The 24,888-nt window shown below is 41.2% G+C and overlaps 1 protein-coding gene across 3 annotated transcripts in view; it reads right to left on the reverse strand.

Moving 5' to 3' along the window:
• Window positions 1-24,218, reverse strand: part of ARHGEF28 (Rho guanine nucleotide exchange factor 28) — a 297,126-nt gene extending 272,908 nt beyond the window's left edge. Inside the window, exon 1 of one of the 3 annotated variants that reach the window (XM_087862079.1) lies at window positions 24,113-24,218. The gene's annotated coding sequence lies outside the window, so the exon portion shown is untranslated. The remainder of the gene's footprint in view (window positions 1-24,112) is intronic. The other 2 variants (XM_045809753.2, XM_087862080.1) reach the window with 2 other exon arrangements.
• Window positions 24,219-24,888: the final 670 nt, after the last annotated feature.

Here is a 24,888-nt window from a genome sequence, read left to right on the forward strand (position 1 = left end):
CTCCTCACCTTCTTAGACACACCATGGCAAAGTTGAGAGAGAGAGGAGTCCCACAGAGCAGAGATCAACAAGCTGGGGGACCTAGAAAGCATTGCTTAAGTTTTCCTTAGTTTCCTCATCTGTAAAACTAATGGTGAGGTTGTTTAGGAATTAAAACATTCACAAAGCTGTAAGCACGGTGCCAAACAAAGGGAAAGCAGCTAATAGTTATCATCTTCATTGTTAAGAGCAACTCCAGAATTCCAAACTGAATTACACACCTGACACTCCCTGTAATCGGGCCCTCAAGTGTTACAGGAACTGCTAAGATGGTTGGATAAACCTCATAAGCCCCATTTTTCCCAACCACACAAACACATTTACACAGGGGCTTGACTTCCTATGGCCTATGGCAATCATGGGCTAATTAGGAGAAGTCCCTGTCTTCTGCAATAGAAAAACTATGTGCACCACACCCAAGATTTTTTAAAAAATCTTTTCAAGGGCACCTGGGTGGCTCAGTCAGTTAAGTATCTGCCTTCAGCTCAGGTCATGATCCCAGGGTCCTGGGACTGAGCCCCACATCGAAGCCCCACATCGAAGTCCCCCACTCAGCAGGGAGTCTGCTTCTCCCTCTACCCTGCCCGCCCCCCCCATGATCTTTCTCTCGCTCTCTCTCAAATAAATAAAATCTTTTTAAAAATAAATAAATAAATAAAATAAAAAATATGTTCAAGATCCAAATCCTTCCCAGCGAGGCACCACAACTCAAAATCCCAGGATAGTCAATGTGTACTTATCCCAAAATGTTTCCACGATAGAGTGTCAACTGATAAAATAATTGTTAAAATTGAGTATGACTCCAAATCCAGATGAGATGACAGAGAAGTTCTTTACCCTGTCTTCACCTTTTCATTTGACCACCAATGCAAAAGAAAAGACTCTTCTGTCAACTGGCTTTGAAGGGACTACCAGATACTAACGTTTGGGGCTCATGAAACTTTATTTAGGGACGCCTGGGTGGCTCAGTCGGTTAAGCGTCTGCCCTGGCTCAGGTCACGATACCAGGGTCCTGGGATGGAGCCCTGCATGGGGCTCCCTGCTCATTGTGGAGCCTGCTTCTCCCTCTCCCTCTCCCCCTGCTCATGCTCTAACAAATTTTTTTAAAAAGAAACTTTATTTAATAAAAGTGGCAGCCATTTACAAACCACTTAAATGTATATATTCCCACCAACAAATGAGAGAATTACTAACGACACTTCTTTTGGTGGTAATTTGTTTTTCCTGAAGGGAAGGGAAATGTGCTGTAACAAAATGCTTCACTAATGTTCTTTTCAAATGGTTTTATATTCTAGCTGAACAATGGAAGGAAAAAAAAGTGGATTTTGAAGTGGTTTGCTTCTTTTTGATTTTTTTTTTTCAACCTCAAGTACAGAAGGAGGGATTCCTACCAGAACATGGCCACTCAGGGTAGCCCCTTTCTTATAGAATCGGCCTCTTTGATACTTTGCTCCCTAATTTGATATAACTCCACATTTTTCTTTCATGTTATTGAATGCACAAGTATTAAATCAACATAAAGATAGAGGCGCTGGCATGGTACCAAATGATCAGTCGACTGCTTTTCCGCATGTATATTTATCGCATGTACAGCAATAGTCAATCTAGACCATAAGTAGCTCTATTTGCAAAATTATCATCATTCAGGGTTTAGAAATTTTAAATAACTCAAAAATATAAAACCAAAGTATTTCCATTTATAACTTCATTTGACTGGCAAACTATCCAGTTTTATCCAGAGCGCTGGCATTACCCCCATTTCACAGATGCGGAAAGTAGAAGTACAAAAACACCCATCAAGTTAAGCTAGCTTTACACCCCAATTCTCATTTAATTTTAAGATTTTAAGTGAGAACTGCATTTTAAACTAAAGTCACCTATTGAGACATGAGTTTCTCTAAGTTAGTCAGCTAAGGATTTATTCTTCTTTCCTGTAACTCTTCTGTATTTTTGTCAACCGTAATACTGAAAGAGGTTCGGTTAAACTGAGTGCAGCACCATCAGACCTCTGTTGTCAGAAATTCTCTTTGGCACTACAGAGATCAAAGCTCTGCCTCACTGATAGTTAAATGGCATTCTAGCACAAGGTATAAAAGAGTAAGTTTGCTTAACTTTCATTCGGGCTTTTCACATCCTACGTGCATCTATTATAGACTGTTCACAGAATCACAGAAGGGGATGGCTGAGGCAAGTCTGAGTACTGCTGTGGGCTTCTGACTAAGGACCTGCCTGATCCCTGCAGATGAGTACAGGGAGAGAGCTGGGATGAGGGGTAGGAGCCTGGGTAGAGTGCCCACTCAGCCCCAGCTCACACCCCCTCTGTCACTCTATACACTATAGTGCTAGTGCCCTAGACTTGCCATTTTCAAGAGCATTAAATTCTTCCTATATAGGCATCTCACTTTAACCATACTAAGGTTTTCACATTCAACCCCATTAAGGATACAAGAATGGGACGTTGGTTTGCAATCAATTTTATTTTTTTCCTACACAATTTTTTTTTAATAAATGTAGAAAACCAAAAATGGAAAACTAGTTTTCTAAGCACAGTTAAAAGCTTATACTACTATCTATAGCAGGACTGCCTCTAATTACAGGTCAACCCCCCAAAGCATGCCTTCTTAAAAATCTATAGTCTTCAAAATTACAAGTGATAAACTATAAAGTTATATCCCTTTAAATGTCTAGTAATATAAGGCTCACAACCTATTCTATGTAATCCTACGAGAAATGTCAAAACTTGTAGAAGAAACCAGTTTGTTTGTTTGTTTGTTTGTTTGTTTGTTTAAGAGAGAGAAAGAATCCCAAGCAGGCTCCACACTTGTGGAGCCTGACGTGGGGCTCAATCCCATGATCCTGAGACCATGACCTGAGTCAAAACCAAAAGTCAATGGCCTAACAGACTGACCCACCCAGGCACTCTGAAACCACTGTCTTTTTTTAAAAGAATGAATGGACTGTAAACTGTACTTGCAATGCAATAATTCTATATTCAATAAAGATAAGAGATATATTTATCCTACCAAAGAAGGGAAGAGTTAGGACATCGCTGAATTGAAATCATACAAAAAATACAGGCAGACTACAAAATAAAAGGCTGTGGGTTGTAATTCAATGATAAAAATTTTACATGTTTTTATTATAGTAATAAAATGTACATAAACCTAGTTATGATATACTTACAGATACATTCTCATTCCCTATCCAAAGGCAAACACACCAACGCTCTCAATACACAATGTACAAGTTTCTATATTAAAACTTCTTTGCACACATTCATGTAATTTCTTAATTTAGGGAACGCAGATTTCTGCATCTATTTCTACCAGAAGGCCAAGAAAGCCTGCTTCATTCAGTGGTTCTTCCTCTCTGCCACAGCCCCCAGGTCTAAGCATAGGAGAGCACCCACACCACACCTCTCTCAGCATCCACTACACAAGCTGTGAGGGGTGACCTGAATGTCCAGGGGCTCTAACTTTCCACATCTCTCATACTGCCTTGAACCATATCTGGCTTAAAACAGATGCCTCCTTAAGAGTGCTAGGATGGTGCGGTCAGTTAAGTGTCCACCTCTTGGTTTCAGCTCAGGTCGAAATCTCAGGGTCATGAGATCGAGCCCCACATTGAGCTCCGTGCTCAGTGAGTCTGCTTAAGACTTTCTCTCCCACCCTGCTCTCTTTCTCTCTCTAAAATAAATAAATCTTTTAAAAAAATAGATACATAAATACCTTTAATATTTTTTTCATTTATTTTACTTCAAGGGAGCTCATGTTCATTACAAAAAACATCATGCTTGATTACATATGTATACAAAACAGAAAATAAAATGCATCCAAATAGGTAAGAAAAAAGTAAAACTATCACCATTTGCAGAGGACATGAAAATATGTATAGAAAACCCTCAAGATACCACACAAAAACTACTAGAACTGATAAATGAATTCAGTAAAGTCATAGAAAACTAAATCACCGTACAGAAATCCATTGCATTTCTACACACTAATAATGAAACAACAGAATGAAATTAAGAATGCAATCCCATTTATAAACTAGAATACACAACCAAGGAGGCCAAAGACCTGTACTTTGGAAACTACAAAATACTGAGGAAAGAAACTGAAGATGACACAAATGGAAATATTCCATGCTCATGGATTGGAAGATTATTGTTAAAATGTCCATTATTACCCCCCCAAATGTCCATACTACCCAAAGCAATCTACAGATTTAATGCAATCCCTACCAAAATACCAACAGCATTTTTCACAGAACTAGAACCAACAATCCTAAAACATATAGAGCCACAAGATCCCAAATAGCCAAAGCAACCTTGAAAAAGAAAAACAAAGCTGGGGGTGCCTGGGTAGCTCAGTTGTTAAGCATCTGCCTTTTGCTCAGGTTGTGATCCCAGGGTCCTGGGACCGAGCCCCGCATCGGGCTCCCTGCTCAGCGGGAAGCCTGCTTCTCCCTCTCTCACTCCTCCTGCTGGTGTTCCCTCTCTCACTGTGTCTCTCTTTGTCCAATAAATAAATAAAATCTTTTTTAAAAAAAAGAAAAAGAAAAGAAAAGAAAAACAAAGCTGGAGGTATCACAATTCTGGACTTCAAAATATATTACAAAGCTGCAGTAACCAAAGCAGTATGGCACTAGCACAAAAACAGACACATCATTCAATGGAACAGAATAGAAAACCCAGAAATGGGTTTCTATGATCAACTAATCTTCAACAAAGCAGGGAAGAATACCCAATGCAAACAAGACAGTCTCTTCAACAAATAGTGCTGGAAAAACAGGACAGTTACATGCAAAAGAATGAAACTAGACCACTATCTTACACCATACAAAAAAATAAACCCAAAATGGATGATAGACCTAAATGTGAGAACTGAAACCATAAACATCCTAGAAGAGAGCACAGGGAAGTAACTTCTCCAACAATGGCCATAGCAACATTTTTCTAGTTGTGTCCTCTGAGACAAGGGAAATAAAATAAGAAATCTACTATTAGGACTACGACAAAATAAGAAGCTACTGCACAGCAAAAGAAACAAAAAACAAAACTGAAAGACAATCTGTGGAATGTGAGAAGGTATTTGCAAATGACATATCGGATAAAGGGTTAGTATTCAAAATCTATAAAGAACTTATCAAACTCAACACCCAAAAAAAGAAATAATTCAAAAATAGGCAGAAGACATGATCAGACGTTTTTCCAAAGAAAACATTCAGATGGCCAACAGACACATGAAAAGATGCTCAACATCACTCATCATCAGGGAATTGCAGAAGTACAATGAGATACCACCTCGCACCTGTTAGGATGGCTAAAATCAACCAAACAAGAAACAACAGGAGCTGGTGAGGATGCAGGGTAAGGGGAACCCTCTGGCACCACTGGCAGGAATGCAAACTGGTGTAGCCACTGTGGAAAACAGTACAGAGGTTCCTCAAAAATGTAAAAATCGAACTACCCTACAATCCAGTAATTGCATTACTGGGGTATTTACTCAAGTAATACCAAAACACTAATTTAAAAAAAGATATATGAACCCCTATGTTAACTGCAGCATTCTTCACAATAAACAAATTATAGTAGCAGCCGATGTGTCCATGGATAAATGAATGGAGATAGAAGATGTGTGTGTGTACACACACACACACACACACACACACACACACACAGAGGAATATTATTCAGCCATAAAAAAGAATGAAATCTTGCTATTTGCAACAACATGATGTAAAGAGAATAATGCTAAGAAAATAAGCCAGTCAGAGAAAGATAAACACTATATGATTTCACTCATGTGGAAGTGAAGAAACAAAACAAATGAACAAAGGGAAAAAAACAAGAGAGACAAACCAAGAAACAGACCCTTAACTATTGAGAATAAACTGATAGTTACTAGAAGGGAGTGGGTGATGGGGATTAAGAGTACACTTATCATGATGAGCACCGAGCAATGTACAGACTAGTTGAACCTCTATTATACACCCGAAACTAATATGACACTGTATATTAATGATACTGAAATTAAAAAAAAAAAAAAAACGTAAAAAACAGAAAATGAAAATTCACCCTAATCTCTGGGTAATACTTCATGTATATCTGGCATTAGACAGGATCTGTTAATACTTACCTTTTTAACACTTTTAAAAAGATCTCCTCACCAGATAAAACCATCCTGGCTGGACATCTCCAAAACAGCCACTCCTTCTCACTTCCCTGTAGTAAGCCTTAAATTCATTACCAACAAATTGCACTTGGTATTCCCAACAAGGAAGAGGAATGGTCAAAATGCATCAGTGGGAAAAATCAACCACATATTTGGAATTCTATGGAGATCGGTTTACAAGAAGAAAACAGGCACCTGGCAGGAAAAATTTTTAAGGAAATTATTGAGACATGATACACTTCCTGCCAAAACAACACATGAGGTGGTGATTCATTCCATCAGTATCTTCTAAATGCTATGCAACTTTAAATGCTCCATAACTTTAGCGACACTTAGTTGTGGCACAGGAGGACTTCCAGTTTTGATTACTAAGCTGTTCAAATGATCCTGTGCCCAGGTAAAAACCAGCATGTGCTCACCATCTTCACAACAGTACTGTTCAGTGTCACTAAGGCAAGGTAAGGCACTATCCTTTACCTCCTCCAGTTTAATTTTAGCTAAAGCTGTGGCCACTGATGTAATTCAGAGTTGTGCAGTGCTTAGCCCGAGACTGGAAAGCTGTTCCCTAATAGAAACTTTAGCATCAGTTGATCTTGATACATGAAACACAACACTAAGACCTTCACCAAAATTTCCAGAATTCTTTAAAATTGCTTCAATTTTCAAGTGTCTATAATTGAAATATATACAAAGCTAGGTTTCAGTATATAAATTCAACATGTAAACTTATTACAAGCATATTGCCAAAATACAATGGAACATGAAAGTGTTTTCTGACTAACTATCCAAGTTTCTAACTTATTTAACCATGGGGGGATATTTACAACATAAGCCCAAATTGGAAAGGGTGTTTTTTTAAAGTAGCACAATAATATTTGTTGAATACATAAATTTTACAGTTCAAGAGTTTGTGACTGAATTCTGGATCTGATAGTTCACAAATAAAATCAGAGCACCGAAGTACAGATTTCATTAAAATGTTTATTTCTGGATACCTGGGTGGCTCAGTTGGCTAAGTGCCTGCTTTCAGCTCAGGTCATGATCTCAGGGTCCTGTGATCGAGCCCCACATCGGGCTCTTGGCTCAGTGGGGAGTCTGCTTCTCCCTCTCCTTCTGCCTGCTACTCTGCCTGCTTGTGTGCGCTCGCTCTCGGTCAAATAAATAAATAAATAAATAAAATCTTTTTAAAATAACTAAAAATTAATTAAATGTTTATTTCTTCAATTTGCTTATTTTCATTATCACTGAAGCAAATACATATTCGCAATATAGATTTAGAACAATGGAACAGCAGGAAAAACTGGACAATACTTTGGTTCCCATCATACTAAGTATGGGTCCCAGAAAAATGCCTTCACTTAGGCTGCTGAGAATGCCCTGCCCACACCGTCTCACATCACATTACTTGCATTAATGGCTGCTTATTGGGCTGCACCACGAGTTCCCCAAACACTACTTCCAAGCCTCTTACCCTAAGCTTCCAGCACCCAGTATATGCCTGCCTCGTAGTAATTAATAGTTACTCAATAGCAAACTCAGCTCAGTGAAGGCTCAACACTCAAGCACAACTCTCTAACACTCCAGAGTGCCAACACTTTGAAAAGAATTCCTGAAGAGGATTTAGAGCCCCTATATTCACCAAGTAAAATCCCCAACAGAATAATGTCCAATTTCCAAAACACCAAGTTCTTTTTATCATGAGGTTCACTGAAAATTAGAAGGAATGTCATACCTTAAAAACATCACCATTTTGGGGTGCCTGGGTAGCTCAGGTGGTTAAATGACTGCCTTCAGCTCAGGTCATGATCCCGGGTCTTGGGATCGAGTCCCTCATCGGGCTCCCCCTGCTCTGTGGGGAGCCTGCTTCTCCCACTGCCTGCCACTCCCCCTGCTTGTGCTCTCTCTCTCACTCTCCTCTCTCTCTCTTTCTATCAAATAAATAAACAAAATCTTTTTTAAAAATCACCATTTTTATGAGGACAAGTTTGTTTTTTTTAGTATTACTAATCAGGAAGTACATACAATAGTATAGAGATTTTAGAAATTTGCTATACCTTTTGAGGAAAATAGTGAAATCAAAAGAAGTTTTAGGAGAACAAGTAGGGAAGGTGGGTGGAAGAAGAGGGGAGAAGAGGGGAGAAAACGGAGAGGGAAGGAAAGAGAAAGGACCATGATTTCAACTTTATTTTTGCCAAAAATTGGCATTATCAAAAAAGCTGTGCATTTCAGGACATATTCTACACCCAGTCTAGATGAAGTGATACATAGGGATGTTAAGTTCCACCTAATGTCAAATTAATATCCATTTTCAGTCATCTTAGAATTCAACTAAAAATAATTGCTAGATTATTACTGGCTGATTAAACACTTCCTGAGCAGTGAGGACAAACAACAACATGGGAAATCTCAGGGTATGAGCAAGCATTTCTCCCTGTAATAGACAGAACATGCAAGGAGCAGCATCAAACCCAACTTCCTGGACAATTTAGATGTTGCCAACTAATGCTATGAAGTGCTCTGGGAACCAAGCGTGATGAAATGGAAGGGATGCTTAAGACACCATCTTTAACTCCACAGAAATGAAGTCTAGAAATGGGACACACTAGGGAGAAGGACTTGACTCAAACCCTTGGGTTTCAAATGAGGTCACCAGGACCCAAAAAGGCCACATGACCCACCAGGCATGTCAGTGGAGTGCTAAGATCTCAACCCAAATTCCACTTCTATCTAGTCTGGCCTTTGTTACACTCAGATTAAGTCCTTGCAAAAACTTTCTTCTTCCCCAGAGTCTACTATCAGGATTAAAATGAATGGCACAAACCACCAGCAGTTATGTTCAACTCCCACTAAAAAAAAAAAAAAAAAAAAAGATGTTCAATTCATTTAAATCTCAACATTTTGTCTACTTCTAATTTCTGCTGCTATCATCAAAGATAACAACAGCCTGTGAAGATAAATTTTCCTACTACCAATGTGAAAGGGCAAAATACTTATTAGTTATTTTAATACAAAAAGACACACCCTGATTTCCCAATCATAATCCACCAGGAACTAGAGGATGATGAAGATTCAAATACACAAGACAGGCACAGGTCACGTCCTTTTTCAAAATGTTATATTCTGCAATATCCAAATTATGCTTGGCATTCTTCAAGGTGTGATTTTTCTTCAACTGTTCATGGTAAAGTTGGGTTTTCCCTACTAAAAATTCCTGTTTTTGTAAGACGAGCCAACTAAAAAGCTATTTTGAGACTTTCTGTAGATAAGAAAGCATAGATTATTCATTTTTATTGCAAAACAACCTAATTTATATGTGAAATAGATTATCTGCATCTTCTTATGTAAAATTTTAAAATTTAATAAAGCTTAAAAAAAAAAAAAGACATGAGACCTTCATCTCATAATAAACTATTTCAGTCCAAGTTGGAAGGTAGGTAACCCTGAAGGAATAATTAGAATTTCCATGGCTAAAATTTTAAAGATTCTTAATACTTTGATATTCAATGAGGACACTATCAATAGTTCTGGCAATCAAATGAAAGAAACAATACAAGTTTTACTGAACAAATTAGTGTGACAAAAAACATACAATTACTTCTGTTCTCCCTTAATAATCCATCAGTTAAAAACCTATGGAAACACTGGAAACAGATTGTGTGTGTTGTTTCTTGCCTCCAAAAACAGGGAGTGGTCAGCAGGAAACGCTAAGTTGCCAGGGGTTGTGATAACCAGTATAAAAAGCACTTTCAGGGGCGCCTGGGTGGCTCAGTCGTTGGGCGTCTGCCTTGGGCTCAAGTCATGATACCGGAGTTCTGGGATCGAGCCCCACATCGGGCTCCCTGCTCGATGGGAAACCTGCTTCTCCCTCTCCCACTGCCCCTGCTTGTGTTCCTTCTTGCACTGTCTCCCTGTCAGATAAATAAATAAAGTCTTTAAAAAAAAAAAAAAAAGCATTTTCAGAAATCCATCCCTGAGAACTTCTGACAAGCTGCAAACCTGGCAAGTACATGAAAGCCTACACTAAAAAGTTAGATGAGCTGATTCTTATAAAAGTGGCTTTTTCTGAATTAAAGGGAGCTAGATTACACTTTCTATACAATGATTGATCTGGGCCTAACTTCCCTCACTATTTCATCCCATTCCAAACTCTACCTCCACCCACTTTTATTAACAGTCAATAAAATCACTGCCTAAAGGAATCACAGTTCATACACATAGTCAACTGGAAAAGATTGGTTCCATCCCATTTGGAAAAGATATGCAGTCTGTGAATATATGTACAGATCTTCACATTCTATGAGTTCAAGACTAAGGCAGGCCTCCTGATTCATAGGTTTCTGTGGTTTTCACACATGGAAAGCTAAGAATGACTTTTTTTACCCTCTTCCCTGCCACTTTTCCTCAAATAATTAGAGTGTCATGCTCTCAAGAGTTATGTCAGACAAACCAAAGCCCCAAATAACCTGAAGTTAGTGGGGGGAGGAGATTTTTTAAAAACTAAGATTTTTATTTCAAATATTTTTTTGGAAACACTTCTAACTTAATGAAAGATGTTATCTGAAAGAAGGTTTATACAGTGTAGCTTCAAAAAGCTAAGCGTGCAGCTCTTTCCACAGGCTTCTACACATAACTATATGGACACTGCTATCTTCAAGTTGGTTTAAGGTTGGTATAGCAGCGTCAATTTATGTTTAAACCAGAACATCCAGGAAGGGAAAAATAGGTCTGCTTAGGACAGGTGTGAAATGAATGATAAAAAGAACTCTTTTCTATTCAAAATTCATCTCCTCTTTGAGGGAAATGATGTGCAGTTGAAAAGGAGAGAAACAGTATCTCCAAGGCGGAAAGTCCAACATAAGAAAGCATCAAGCTGCTCTAAGTTCCAGCCTCTACATGTCCAAAGAAGAATATTATGCAATTTCCTAACCAGAATCCATCAGGAACTGTGGAAAAGGACAGGTTTCACACAGGAGACAGGCACAAGTCATCCCATTTTTCAAAAAGGCAGATTCTACAAGCTATGGATTCAAGGAGTTTCATTTTGATCCTAAACAAGGTCCTAGAGCAGACTACTAGAAGGCTAACGTCTGAGTGCCCCAAAGAAGGCACAGTGGCTGCTTGGAGCCAGTACAGATTTTCCAAGAGGAAGCTGCTTGAGAATAACCTCATTCCACCATGTAATTACTAAACTGCTAACTTCATATACTAGAGATATAGGTTTGTTGGACATTGTACAGATCCTTATGAAAAGGCAGAAGATTAAAAATCTGATACTAGTACAAGAGTAATTAATTGAACGCTACTTGAAATTGGCAAACATCAATCAGAAATTTGTATAGATACACCAAATTACCCTGTCTTCAGGACTAGGACTTTAACCTACATAAAGGTGTTATTCTTTCATTAAAGCATTAAAGAAACGCCCATCATACCTGTGCAAAACTTGGAACTAAAAGGAGTAATAAGCTGGGGCGCCTGGGTGGCTCAGTCGTTAAGCGTCTGCCTTCGGCTCAGGGCATGATCCCGGAGTTCTGGGATCGAGCCCCACATCAGGCTCCTCCGTTGGAAGCCTGCTTCTTCTTCTCCCACTCCCCCTGCTTGTGTTTCCTCTCTCACTGGCTGTCTCAATCTCTGTCAAATAAATAAATAAAATCTTTAAAAAATAATAATAAAAAATAAAAGGAGTAATAAGTTTAACAATCTAAAATACTTGGAAAAGTTAGAGCAAAAGGCTAAATGCAGGAAAATAAATTTGAGAAATTCAATTCTATTCCTAGGACTAAGAAACCAATTGTAAAAGTCTGTAAAAGAGCAGACAGGGCTCAGCAGCAACATGTGTTTAAAAAAAAAAAAAATCAAACTTGGTAATTTTTGAGATGACTGACCATCAAGAGTCACTAACACTATTTAGAAGTACCATAGTTCAAATGCCTGCATTTGAGCAATGATTCTATCACTGGTTCTGTGCTAAGCACTTTCCACAGACTATCTAATGGAATCCTTCTTTTTTTTTTTTTTTCCTTTTTTTTTTTTTATAATGATTTTTTATTATATTCTGTTAGTCACCATACAGTACATCCCCGGCCTCCGATGCAAGGCTCGATGACTCACCAGTTGTGCACAACACCCAGTGCACCATGCAACACGTGCCCTCCCCACCACCCATCACCGGCCCATCCCATTCCCCCACCTCCCTCCCCTCTGCAGTCCTCAGTTTGTTTCTCATAGTCCACAGTCTCTCATGTTTCATTCCCCCTTCTGATTACCCCCCCTTTCTTCATCCCTTTCTTCCCCTACTGATCATTCTAGTTCTTATGTTCCAAAGATGAGAGAAATCATATGATAGTTGTCTTTCTCTGCTTGACTTATTTCACTTAGCATTATCTCCTCCAGTGCCGTCCATGTTGCAGCAAATGTTGAGAACTCGTTCTTTCTGATAGCTGAGTAATATTCCATTGTATATATGGACCACAACTTATTAATCCAGTCATCTGTTGAAGGGCATCTCGGCTCCTTCCACGATTTAGCTATTGTGGACATTGCTGCTATGAACATTGGGGTGCATATGGCCCTTCTCTTCACTACGTCTGTATCTTTGGGGTAAACACCCAGTAGTGCAATGGCTGGGTCATAGGGTAGCTCAATTTTTAACTTTTTAAGGGACCTCCACACTGTTTGCCAGAGTGGCTGTACCAACTTGCATTCCCACCAACAATGTAGGAGGGATCCCCTTTCTCCACATCCTCTCCAACAATTGTTGTTTCTTGCCTTGTCTATTTTTGCCATTCTAACTGGCGTAAGGTGGTATCTCAGTGTGGTTTTGATTTGAATTTCCTTGATGGCTAATGATTTTGAACATTTTTTCATGTGTCTGTTAGCCATTTGTATGTCTTCATTGGAAAAGTGTCTGTTCATATCTTCTGCCCATTTTTTGATTTGTTTGTTTCTCGTGTATTGAGTTTGAGAAGTTCTTTGTAGATCTTGGATACCAGTCCTTTATCTGTAGTGTCATTTGCAAATATCTTCTAATGGAATCCTTCTAACAATGCTACCAGAAAAAGAGCTAAAAAAGTCAGCTAAAGGTTAGGTGATTTATCCAAGACAAGGTAGGAAGTAGCATGAGTCTCCTCAAGTCCAATTTCTAGCTGGTCACGCTAACCCTGAGGCTTTACTGCTTCCCTAAAAGGCTGGGGTGGAAGGGTATTAAGCAAGAGTGCAAATGGTTCTACAGCCTCTGTGCTGTCCAACAGCATCTGAAAGTACTACACTTTAAGAATACAGCAAATTAGAATATGTTCAGTATCCAGGGGTGGTGAGAGGATTCAAAAATCCTGTCACTTAACAAAAGATGAAAAGGTTTTTCTTTTTCTTTTCCAAATTAAAAGACTGGAAGGCAGGATATGTAATGCTTTTGAAATCTAAGGGGCTGTAAAGTAAATTGTTCGGAATGGCCCCTCATCAGCAAACTATGATTAAAAAACAATTCTCCCCCTTTAACAGCTTCATCTTTCCAAAGATACACCTGGGGGGGGGGGGGCAGTGATGTCAGCACAATAGAGAACTAAGAGGCAGGTCCCAACATTCATTCCCCACAACAACAAAACAACAAACAACTACAAACCAATAAAAATAGCTCTAGCAAAGTTCTGCACTACAATGAAAAGCAGCAGAAATACTATGGAGCGTAGTCAGTCAAGCGTCTGCCCTCGGCTCAGGTCATGATCTCAGGGTTGTAGGATCGAGCACCGCATTGCCCCACATTGGGCTTCCTGCCCAGGGGGAGTCTACTTCTCCCTCTCCCTCTGCTCCTCCCCCCAGCTTGTGCTCTCCCTGTTTCTCTCAAATAAAATCTTTTAAAAATATATACATACATACATACTACAGAGCTAAAAAAAAAAAAAAAATTGGAGGATGGTCGCATAGCAAGAGCATAGGAAGTATCTTACCCGCATCATTCCACTCTGCCAGTCCAGAGTAGCTTGGTGCCAAAAACAATCCCCCAAAGGGATTTCACCACACACAGAAAAGGATAGGAGAACCCCAGAAAGTTTTATTAATTCACCAAGAGGGACAACATGAGAGGAAGGGAAAAAAAGGATCTATGAAATAATCACAAAGCAATTAAGTCAGTAAGTATTTATGTAGAAATAAGGACATTATTTATAATACTATATATATATAATACATTAAGATAAATAAAAATGGTTTTAATTAACAGTCAAAGAGCAGCTGAATGGAAAAAAAAAAAAGAACAAGACCCAACTGTAGCTGCCTGTAAGATTCACTTAACCTTGAAGAACATTCATAAGCTAAGAGTACAAGGATAAAAAACTACTCCATGCAAACTCCACGGAAATCAGAAGACAGCACAGATCACTACACTTATGATACAAAGTTTAAGTCACAAGTTATAATGAGAGGCAAATAAGGTTATCATACAATGAGAGAGGTCAATTCATCAAGGAGATTTAACAATTGTACATGTACCTATTAGAAAATCTAAGTATTAAATTAACAGATCTGAAGGCAGAAATAGACAGCAAAGCATTAATACCAGGGACTAACCCATTTTTAACAATGGATAGATCATCTAGACAGCAAAATCAATAAGGAAATAGCCAACTTGAACTACACTGTAGACCAATGGACCTGCATATACAAACAGTCCATTAAACAGCAGAAGAGAACATTTTAAAAAGAAAACTTGTCCTAACAAATATAAGACAATTGAAATATCAACTATCATTTCCAAACAGAGGTACAAAACTAGATATCAATAACAGGAAGAAAGTTGGAGGTGGGGAGAGAAGATCACAATATATGTAAATTATAACACACTTCCAAACCACCAGGTCAAAGAAATAAAAAGGGAAATAAAAATATATTTTGAGAAACATTGTTAATAAGACATAGCAAAACTTATGGGATGCAGCAAAACCATTTCTTTTTTTTTTTTTTTTTTTTTAGATTTTTTATTTATTTATTTGAGAGAGCATGGGGGTGGGTGGAGCAGAGGGAGAGGGAGAAGCAGACTTCCGTCTGAGCAGAGAGCCCGGTGTGGGGCTCTATCCCAGGACCCCAGGACCACAACCTGAGCTGAAGGCAGATGCTTAATGGACTGAGCCACCCAGGGGCCCCAGCAAAACCATTTCTAAGAATCTCTAAGAAAAGTACTATTTCTATAAATAGTGATAAACACATTAAAAACATCAATAAATGTGATACAATACATAATAGAAGAAAACCTGTCTCAAAAGATTCAAAGAAATCATCTGACAAAATTCAGCAAGCTTTCATAAAAACTCTCAACAATTTGGATGCAGAAGGAACATAACCTCAACATAATAAAAGCCATATATAACAGACCCACAGCTAACACCATACTCAATAGTCAAAGGTTGAAAATGTTCCCGACTTCAAGATCAGGACCAAGACAAGGATGCCCATGCTTTTTGCTCCTGTCTGACATAGTACTGAAAAATCCTATCTAAGGCAATTAGGCAAGAGAAAAAAAGGCATTCAAATAGAAAAGGGTGAAGTAAAATAGTAAGCGTCACGATCTTGTTATAGAAAATCCTAAAGGACTATACCCAAAAAACCCACAAAAAACAATAAACAAAAAACCTATAAATTCAGTAAAGTTGCAGAGTACAAAATACAGTCTGTTGCATTCCTATACACTAACAATTAACTACCTGAAGGAAAAAAAATCCCATATACAATAGCACCAAAAAAGATATATAGGAATAATTTAAATGAGAAAGTGAAATATCTATATGCCAAAAATGTTAAGACATCGACCAAAAAAATGAAAACACAAATATGAGATATCCGTGTTCACAGACCTGAAGAATTAATATTGTCAATATATTGGTAATGTCCACACTACCCAAAGCCATCTCTGGATTCAATGTAATCCCCCTCAAAATTTCATTTAAAATAGCATTTCTCAAAAAAAAAAAAAAGGAAAAAACTATCCTGACGTTTGTATGAACCCACAAAGACCCTGATAGCCAAAGAAATCTTAAGAACCAGAACGCTGGAGGGATCATGCTCTTGACTGCATACTACACTAGAAAACTATATCATTCAGGGGCTCCTGGCTGACTCAGTCTGTAGAGCATGCAACTTCTGTTCTTCGGTTTGTAAGTTCAAGCCAGAGATTATTTTACAATAAAATCTTAAAATAAAAAAAAAGCTAGAGTCATTCAAATAGTATAGTACTGGCACAAAAAGACACACAGATCAATCGCACAGGGATCCCAGAAACAAACCCATGCTTATATGGTCAATTCGTTTACAATAAAGGACTCAAGAACATACAATGAGGAAAGGACAGTCTCTTCAATAAATGGTGTTGGGAAAACTGGACAACTACATACAAAAGAAAAACTGGACCACTATCTTAAACCACACACAAAAATTAACTCAAAATTAATTTAGAGATTTGAACATCATAACTGAAGCCATAAAACTCCTACAATATAGGGGGAAAGCTCCTTAACATTGATATAGTTTTTGAATGTTTTTTGATGAGGTCTGGTGGGGTCCAGAGCTGATGACCAAGAAAGAATTCTTGAGACGTCTTTGGTGCAAAATGGTAGTTTTATTAAAGCACAGGGATGGAACCCATGGTTAGAAAGGGCTGCTGCCTGCTGCCCCAGGATTGAGAGAAGCAACCAATTATATACTTGGGGCTGGGGGAAGTAAAGATAAGGGAAGTTCCAAAAGGATTTTCATATGCTAAAGAGGACTCACAGGATGTGGGAGGCCTAGCTATTGTCAAACTAAGGTTGCTTTTCCCTCTAGCAAGGCATTAACATTAAGACAGTCAGGAGCTTCCTGGAGGAACATCATACTTGGCCTGCCTCAAGTATTTGTCAATGGGCTGCAGGTTATACAGACATTTAATTTTATCTACACTTCCTTCTGCCTTTTTTTCCCACATCAACATCAGTCCTGGTGAGGATTTTTGGATAAGACACCGAAAGGAAGAGCAGCAAAAGCAAACAAATAGAAATCTATCAAACCCAAAAGGTTTGCACACCAAAAAAGACAACCTACAGAATGACAGAACATGTGGGGGACCAGGGTGGCTCAGTCGGGTAAGCATCTGCCTTCAGCTCAGGTCCTAATCCTGGGGTCCTGGGATAGAGTCCCACATCAGACTTCGTGCTCAGCAGGGATTCTGCTTCGCCCTCTCCCTTTGCCCCTCCCCCTGCTCGCTCTCTCTGTAACAAAAAAAATTTTTTTAAGATTTTATTTTATTTATTTAACAGAGAGAGAGAGAGACAGCCAGCGAGAGAGGGAACACAGGCAGTGGGAGTGGGAGAGGAAGAAGCAGGCTCCCAGCAGAGGAGCCTGATGTGGGGCTCGATCCCAGGACTCTGGGATCATGCCCTGAGCCAAAGGCAGACGCTTAACGACTGAGCCACCCAGGCACCCCTATAACAAAATCTTTTAAAAAAACACAAACCTAAATTCTTAGTAACAGAGTGCAATAGTGGTTGCCAGGGGCTGGGGGAAATGAGGAACTATTAAGATGGAACTCAAAATTTATACATTTTTACCTATAAGAATAAGTTCTGAAGATCTAATATCCCACATGGTAACTATAGTTAATAAGGTATTATAGTTAATACAGTACTGAATAAAGTTACCGAGAATAGATCTTAAACATTCTCACCACATACACAAAGAACTTAACTGTATGAGATAATGATTTATTATCTTGATCTTGGTAATCATTCCCCAACATATGTTTCAAATCATCACATAGAACACTCTAAATACATACGCTTATATTTATCAATCAAGTTGAGAGGGAAAAAAGATAGGTTGGGTGTCTTTATGGTATTAGCTCCCCATCACTCCCAAGTATTCAAGAGTAGTATTCAAGTGGTCAAATATTCATAAGCTTGCTACACAGGGGGACTGTGCATCTCCTAGAAGCGAAAGGAAAACTTTCAGCTTTCTCTCAATCCTAAGGCTCTGACTCAAGTCAAGGATTGCATTCATTTTCCCAGACTGAACATACAATTTCTAATGGGGCCTGTGGAACTGCCCATTTATATCTGAGAAGGACTAGTCATCCAACCTCCTAGGCAACCTTTACCTTTCTTCCCCTGCAAACCAGTATCTTCCTAAGTAACCCATATCTGCTACACAGGTAAACATTGCCACTTGCCTTTGCGGAACTCTGAACTAAAAGGACTTGTTGACATGACCACAAAATTACCAACCAACGTGTGCATATTCTGATCTGAGCACCCTACACAGCAGGCCAAATCAGGGTTCTGGCTTTCAATGAGCTTACAGTCAGGCTGGAAAGTCAAGACTAACACACAGGAGCCCATAATGAAAGCAGAAGCAGGTGATCAATGATAAATCAGAGGGACCAGCAAATATATTATTGAGTTCAGAAGGGAAAGTTGGTCAAAGGTTTCTGAAGTACGCTTGAGCTTGCTTTGAAGACTGCAATAGATTTTAGAAAGAAAGGAAAAGAGACCAAACATGAGGTCACAGAGGTTAGCAAGTAGATAGCCTAGTCCATAGGCAGTTATTATTTGTAGTTAAGCAGAGGGTCCACAAGAGGCAGCAAGGGACAAATGACATGCCCGTAGGGAAAAGGTAGTCCACGAGAAAAACCAAGTGTTAGTCTTTCCAGAATACTTTCAAAGGTAGAATGCCAGAAACATCTCAAGTTTCCAGAAGTAGTTAGCCAGCCCACCTTTTTCAAAGGCCAGGCCCACCTGAGATTCTAAATCCACCTGATATCACCAAACCATCAAGCTTGGAATCCTGGGTTGGGTCTCAAAGTACGGAGCCCATAATTTCAATCACTGAGCACCTGTACCATTTCAAACCAACACCTGGTCATACAGCAACCAGGAGGCTGGAGGAAGTGGAGGGAAACAGACAATGAACCAGGAGACAATGCAAACAGTGGGAGGGGGCCACACAGGACAGATATTTGCCCCAGTGGAAACCTCTTGATCTTCGCCAATACTTTTAAGTTCTTATGACCTCCTTTGCTCCAAGTCCTTCTAGTTTGCAGTATCTCTGTTAAGGCTAATGGTGAGGTATGGAATTTTTATCATGAAATTCAGAAAACATCAGGCAGCTTGTCTCTTGGCTTCCAAGAACTACACCACCCTTTTTAAACATGGGGAGCTCCTCAGAATAAAGGGAGCAGGATGGCCTATGACCATGATCTAGACTTTCATGTATGAAATCTCTCTGGACTAAGTCCATAAAGATAACTCAGTCATTTCAAGCTGACGACTATCTGGTGAGCAAGGTGAAGTAAGTTAATGGTCTTAATAGTCCATAATCTCATCAAAATGCTCATTGACCACTGCAAGTACTGTACCGACCCTGTGGACGGTACCTTCCTGGCAGTGTTGCCCAAGATAGTAAGGCTGACTTGACAAATGCCCACCTTCCAAATTTCATTAGTTTACAATATGAGGATCCAGAGACCATCCAGTCTACTCTTCTTTACTAGACGAAGAAACGGAGACCCCTAGAGGGGTCATACTTGCCCAGGGTCACACAGGTGGGAGATCACAGGATAACTCCATCCCTGACTCCTGGTCTAGGGCACTTTCCTACTGACCTCTCATTGCCTTCTGAAACCAGGAAAACCTGCTAAAACTCTAATTGCCTATTTTCCATTTGTTATAAATATAACCAACATTTTCTAGCACTTAACTCTCTGCCAGGCACTTCTAGAAGGGCTCTCTGTGAATTAACTCACTGAATCTTCAAAGCAACCCAATGGGGCAGCTTCTAATGATTACACCCATTTACCAAAGGAAAACCTCAGGTAGAGAGAGCTCTAACAGCCAGGACAGAGCCAGGGCTGTCTAAGTGGACAGTCTGGCTCCAGAGACCCCACTATGATTCACTTTGTTATAAAGAATTTCTTTTAGTTATAAAGCAATGGAAGAAAAGAGCAAGCCTTAAGTCACAAATGGCATGGTAACTTGTGTTTGCCAATGAAACTGGGAGCTAAACAGTGAATTCATTAACAGGCAATTTATCTCTTAACTAACATATTAAGGGAAGGTCTGTATATTTCAACGGTTTAACATTTTAAGTATGTTTTAAGGGTAAAATGGTCACGTGCACACCTCTCAAAGTCTGCCACTTGAAACAGGCTGGTTTAGCAGGACTCTTCTGGACATGATATCAAGGAAAGCAAACATGTCACTGCCCGTCTCCACCTATGCTGGCCTTCACTCATACATTCAAGGTTTTCTTTTCAAGAAACTACTTTCACAGTAACTTCCTACCCAAGTGAAACCTCAAATGAGGAAAAAATGAAGGACAAATCACCTCTGAAGAATAAAAATCCATTTGATAAAAGGGTTCAAAATGAAGATCACTGGAACAAATGCCCAATATTCAATTACATGACGTTTTTGTTTTCCCTCATTTAAAAAATCATGTCAAATCTCATTATCTTGGTTATTCAGGAGAAGGAGTCCAGGAGCAGTAATGGTAGAAATAAGCAAATTACTACTGTGCCAAGATCAAATTAAGGAAAAAATTACAGTTGATTAAGATGCACCATCACATAAAGGTACCTGGCGTTTTACCAGCCAAATGTCTTAGTGTCAAGCGTGCAAAAGCCTAGTCAAAATCCAACAGATCCTGGGGCGCCTGGGTGGCTCAGTCAGTTAAGTCTCCGACTCTTGATTTCTGCTTGGGTCATGATCTCAGGGTCATGGGATCAAGCTCTTCAAGGGCTCTGCACTCAGTGGGGAATATGGTTGGGATTCTCTCTCCCCCTCACCTCCTGCCTGCGCCCCCCCCCCCCAGCATGCTCACATGCATGCTCGCTCTCTCTCAAATAAATCTAAAAAAAAAAAAGCAACAGATCCTAAAAACTCTACAAGCAGAAAAGTAATGCCTTAGACCTGAAATCAACAGAAATTTAGAACCCAAAATAGCAATTCCCAAACTGACCCATCTCTTTGTACCAAAGTCACATGAAAGAATTATCCTATAGCATTAGACTAAAGCAATCTAAGTACAAATGTAATTAGACAAACCTACAACAACTAGAGCTATCCTAGCTTATCAGTAAATTAAAGCATAATAAAATTACAGTCAGCCTAGAAGTTTGAGAGTAATTTGGGCTCTACGACCCTCTACAAGAGTTATTTGGCAGTACCATCCTAGCCCAGCCCCAATTATAAAGGGTTTTCCAATATGAATAGCATCCATTTTTCCGTGGAGTCTACTTGGTCATGAACTCTGGCAGACTTTAAGTTAGAGCTTAAGTACCAAGAGAGTACTTACTTTTGAACATGATGCCTAATAGAAGTATCATATTCCAGTTTTTTTAAAAAAAGATTTTATTTATTGGCACGCCTGGGTGGTTCAGTCAGTTAAGCATCTGCCTTCGGCTCAGGTCATGATCCTGGGGTCCAGGGACTGAGCCCCACATCAGGTTCCTTGCTCAGTGGAGAGCTGCTTCTCCCTCTCAATCTGCCTGCCGCTCTGCCTACTTGTGCTCGCTCAATTAAATAAAATCTTTTTTAAAAAAAGATTTTATTTATTCATTTGACAGGGAGCAAGAGAGAGCACCAAGCTGGAATGAGAGGAAGAGGCAGGCTCCCAGAGAGCAGGGGGCTTGATCCCAGGACCCCAGAGTCATGACCTGAGCTGAAGACAGATGTTCAACTGACTGAACCACCCAGGCACCTTGTATCCCAGTTTTAATAGCTATTTAGAGTACTTTTCCCTTTCCCATATAGCATATACTAAAGACCACGGAACAGAACTCACCTGCAATTTCTGCCTAATTTGTCTTAGCCACCACATAACTGTCTTAGAAAAGTACAATGAGAAAATATTCTTGGGGCGCCTGGGTGGCACAGCGGTTAAGCACCTGCCTTCGGCTCAGGGCGTGATCCCGGCGTTATGGGATCGAGCCCCACATCAGGCTCCTCCGCTGGGAGCCTGCTTCTTCCTCTCCCGCTCCCCCTGCTTGTGTTCACTCTCTCGTTGGCTGTCTCTATCTCTGTCAAATAAATAAATAAAATCTTTAAAAAAAAAAAAAAAAGAAAATATTCTTAACTCTTCTGCAGTACTCACATGATTTTTTTTAAAAAGGTGTGAAACCCAAATGAGGCCCCTGATGAAATTTCATAGAGCCTTGGTTACCATTTTCCTCTTTAAGTGTTTCCAAACTTCTTAAAGGGCAAGACAGGTGCTTCAAAGGAAAGTCTAATGACACCTGTTACATAACCTGTTCTTGGTTGGCGAGGTAATATGGTTGTGATAAAGAAGAAAACAGTCCAAAGCAGAACAAACACTAATTCTCTGTTCTCCATTCTACTATTAGCCAGGACATTCAAATCACATACCCAGTAGCTACCTGTGTGCCTCGGTTTCCCTAACCACTAAACTTGAGGTCTGATGTGATCCAAATTCCTATTTAATCAAAGTTAAATGAGCACAATGATCCCACAGAAAGTTCGCTACAAAGTTCATAATATTGAAATACTATGTTGTAGAAAGAAATTCCAAAGGTTTTTGCAGGACTCATTTCTTGTCCTCCAAATATTCCAAGGAGTGAGCTCAGTCATTAATCAAGAGGAGACAAATAAAGAGATGTTTGAAGAATATATATGTAAAACCCAGAATATATATAGAAACCTTCGCTGTTATCACTGTGCTTGGACTGTCACGTGCAAAGGACAACCCATAAAGCCCAATAAGGACAGGTCTCTGTTTTTGCTGCGAAAACAGGATTTCGCTTTCCCTGAAAGCTTCAGGCCTAAGAAAGCTTCAGAAAACTAGAGACCTCATGGGACCGTAAATGATAAGGGGTTTTGGTGGTGGTAGTTGCTGTTTTAAGGTTTGTTTTTTTGTTTTCTTACCCAATTGGAGCGGGTCTGGTGGTAAACCTCCGTAATTCCGGGTCTGCAGAGATTTGTCCAGCCCCAGGCAGGGGTCAAAGAGAGGAAGCTGCGCAAACACAGATGTTGCTGCCTTTCCTCGACCCACCCAGCTGTAACCAATAGGGCGACGCTGTGGGTTCCTAGGGAGGCAGATGGATTCTCTCCTAGAAATCTAATTGGCGTCTGGGAAACGAGAGCTAGGTTTCCAAGGCGGCCTCAGCACCCGGCTTCCACACAGCCTCGACGGAAAAGGATGCCTCCTTGGCCGAGCACAAGCCCCTCATTACGACCCCGAAGGAAACTTTTAGCACGAGAAGGTCAGGGTAACGTTCACCCACATCCCAGGTATTCAAGGGGCAAATGAATCCGTAAGAATAAAAGCCGACGGAATGCCGACCGCCCCTCCTAATCAAGTAACTACAGCTTCCTTTGAAAATACAGCACATATCTCCACATGAAAGAAATGCTAGCGCCTGTACCACGAGCTTGGTCTCCTCTCTGGGGGCCCAGCCCCACTAAGAGTCCTCACGCCGGAGGCGAAGCACCGCTGGGGAACTAGCTTTCCAGACACCCCCTTCTCCACGGCAAGGGTGCCTTTTCCTGGCGGACATTTCCCTCCACCCGCCCATCCCGGGACGCTGGAGCAGGACCGGCGGGGGCGGGAACGAGAGGGGCCGCCGCCTTCTCTGTGCGCTCCCGGCTGCGCGGCGCAAGCGACCCCACGCTCCGCAGCTGCCGCCACCGCGCTGCACTGTGCAACCCTTTGCACTTGTTGCTGTCCCCGAGGGACCGGGAGGCGGCGGCCATCCCTCGCGCCACTGAACCCACAGCAGCACCCACCTTTCCACCTCTGCTGTCCCTCGCGTCCCCCAGTACCCTGGAGAGAGTATTTCTGAGGTAGAGAACTCAGGCGAAGGGAACAAACTTTTCTGCCCTGAGCTGCAGGGAGACGCGGGGAATGGAACCCCAAAGAGCACTTACCTGGAGCTAGGGCCCCTACAGCCTCCGGAACCCCAGCGAGGCGCTGCACCCCGCGCCCTGCCCGAGGGCGTGTGGAACGCGCCCCGGCCCACCGCCGCCGCCCGGAGCTGGCAAGGCTCTCCCCGAAGCTGCCAACGCCCGGCGGCCGCAACGCTGGGGCCAACGCGGAGGGGGCGGAGCCGCGGGCGCGCTCTCGGAGCCGGCTGGCTGCGCCCGCAGCTTGGGCCGCCCCAGCTCCCTCCGCGCCTGCCGGCTGCCACTGGATCCCAGCCTGCCCACCTCCCGGCCCCGGCATCACATGGCCAGGCCCGCCCGCCGCCGCGCCCGCCACCGGCTCCAGGACGAAACCTGAAGCTGCCCGACCGCGCTGTCTCCGCCAGCCCCCTCCCAGCGCGCCTCGGCGGCCCTCCCCCGTCCCGGAGCGCAGAGACGGGCGGAGGCTGGCGCGGCCCTGCGGGGTCGGAGGAGGGCGAGGTCGCGTCCCGGTTGCGCCGCCCGAGCTCCCCGGGCCCCCACGGGCCTCGCCTTGGCGCCGTCTGAGGAAGGAGCTGGCCCTGCCCGAGGGAGGCTCAGGCGGTTGGCAGCAAAAAGCCACCACACCGGTGACTTAAAAATATGACGCCCTCTTCGTGCTTGAGGTTCCCGTCCCCCCTTCCCAGAGCTGTGCGAGCTTCCATTCTCTTCAGGCTCATCCACGCAAGTAGCTCCACTGCGAGTCTTCATCACTGAAATTTTTTCATGAAAACCCTAACCTGTTTCTACAATGAAAAACAGCG

Source organism: Ursus americanus, chromosome 5, assembly GCF_024610735.1.
Source record: "Ursus americanus isolate L20-20 chromosome 5, mUrsAme1.1.p, whole genome shotgun sequence".
NCBI lineage: Eukaryota > Metazoa > Chordata > Mammalia > Carnivora > Ursidae > Ursus > Ursus americanus.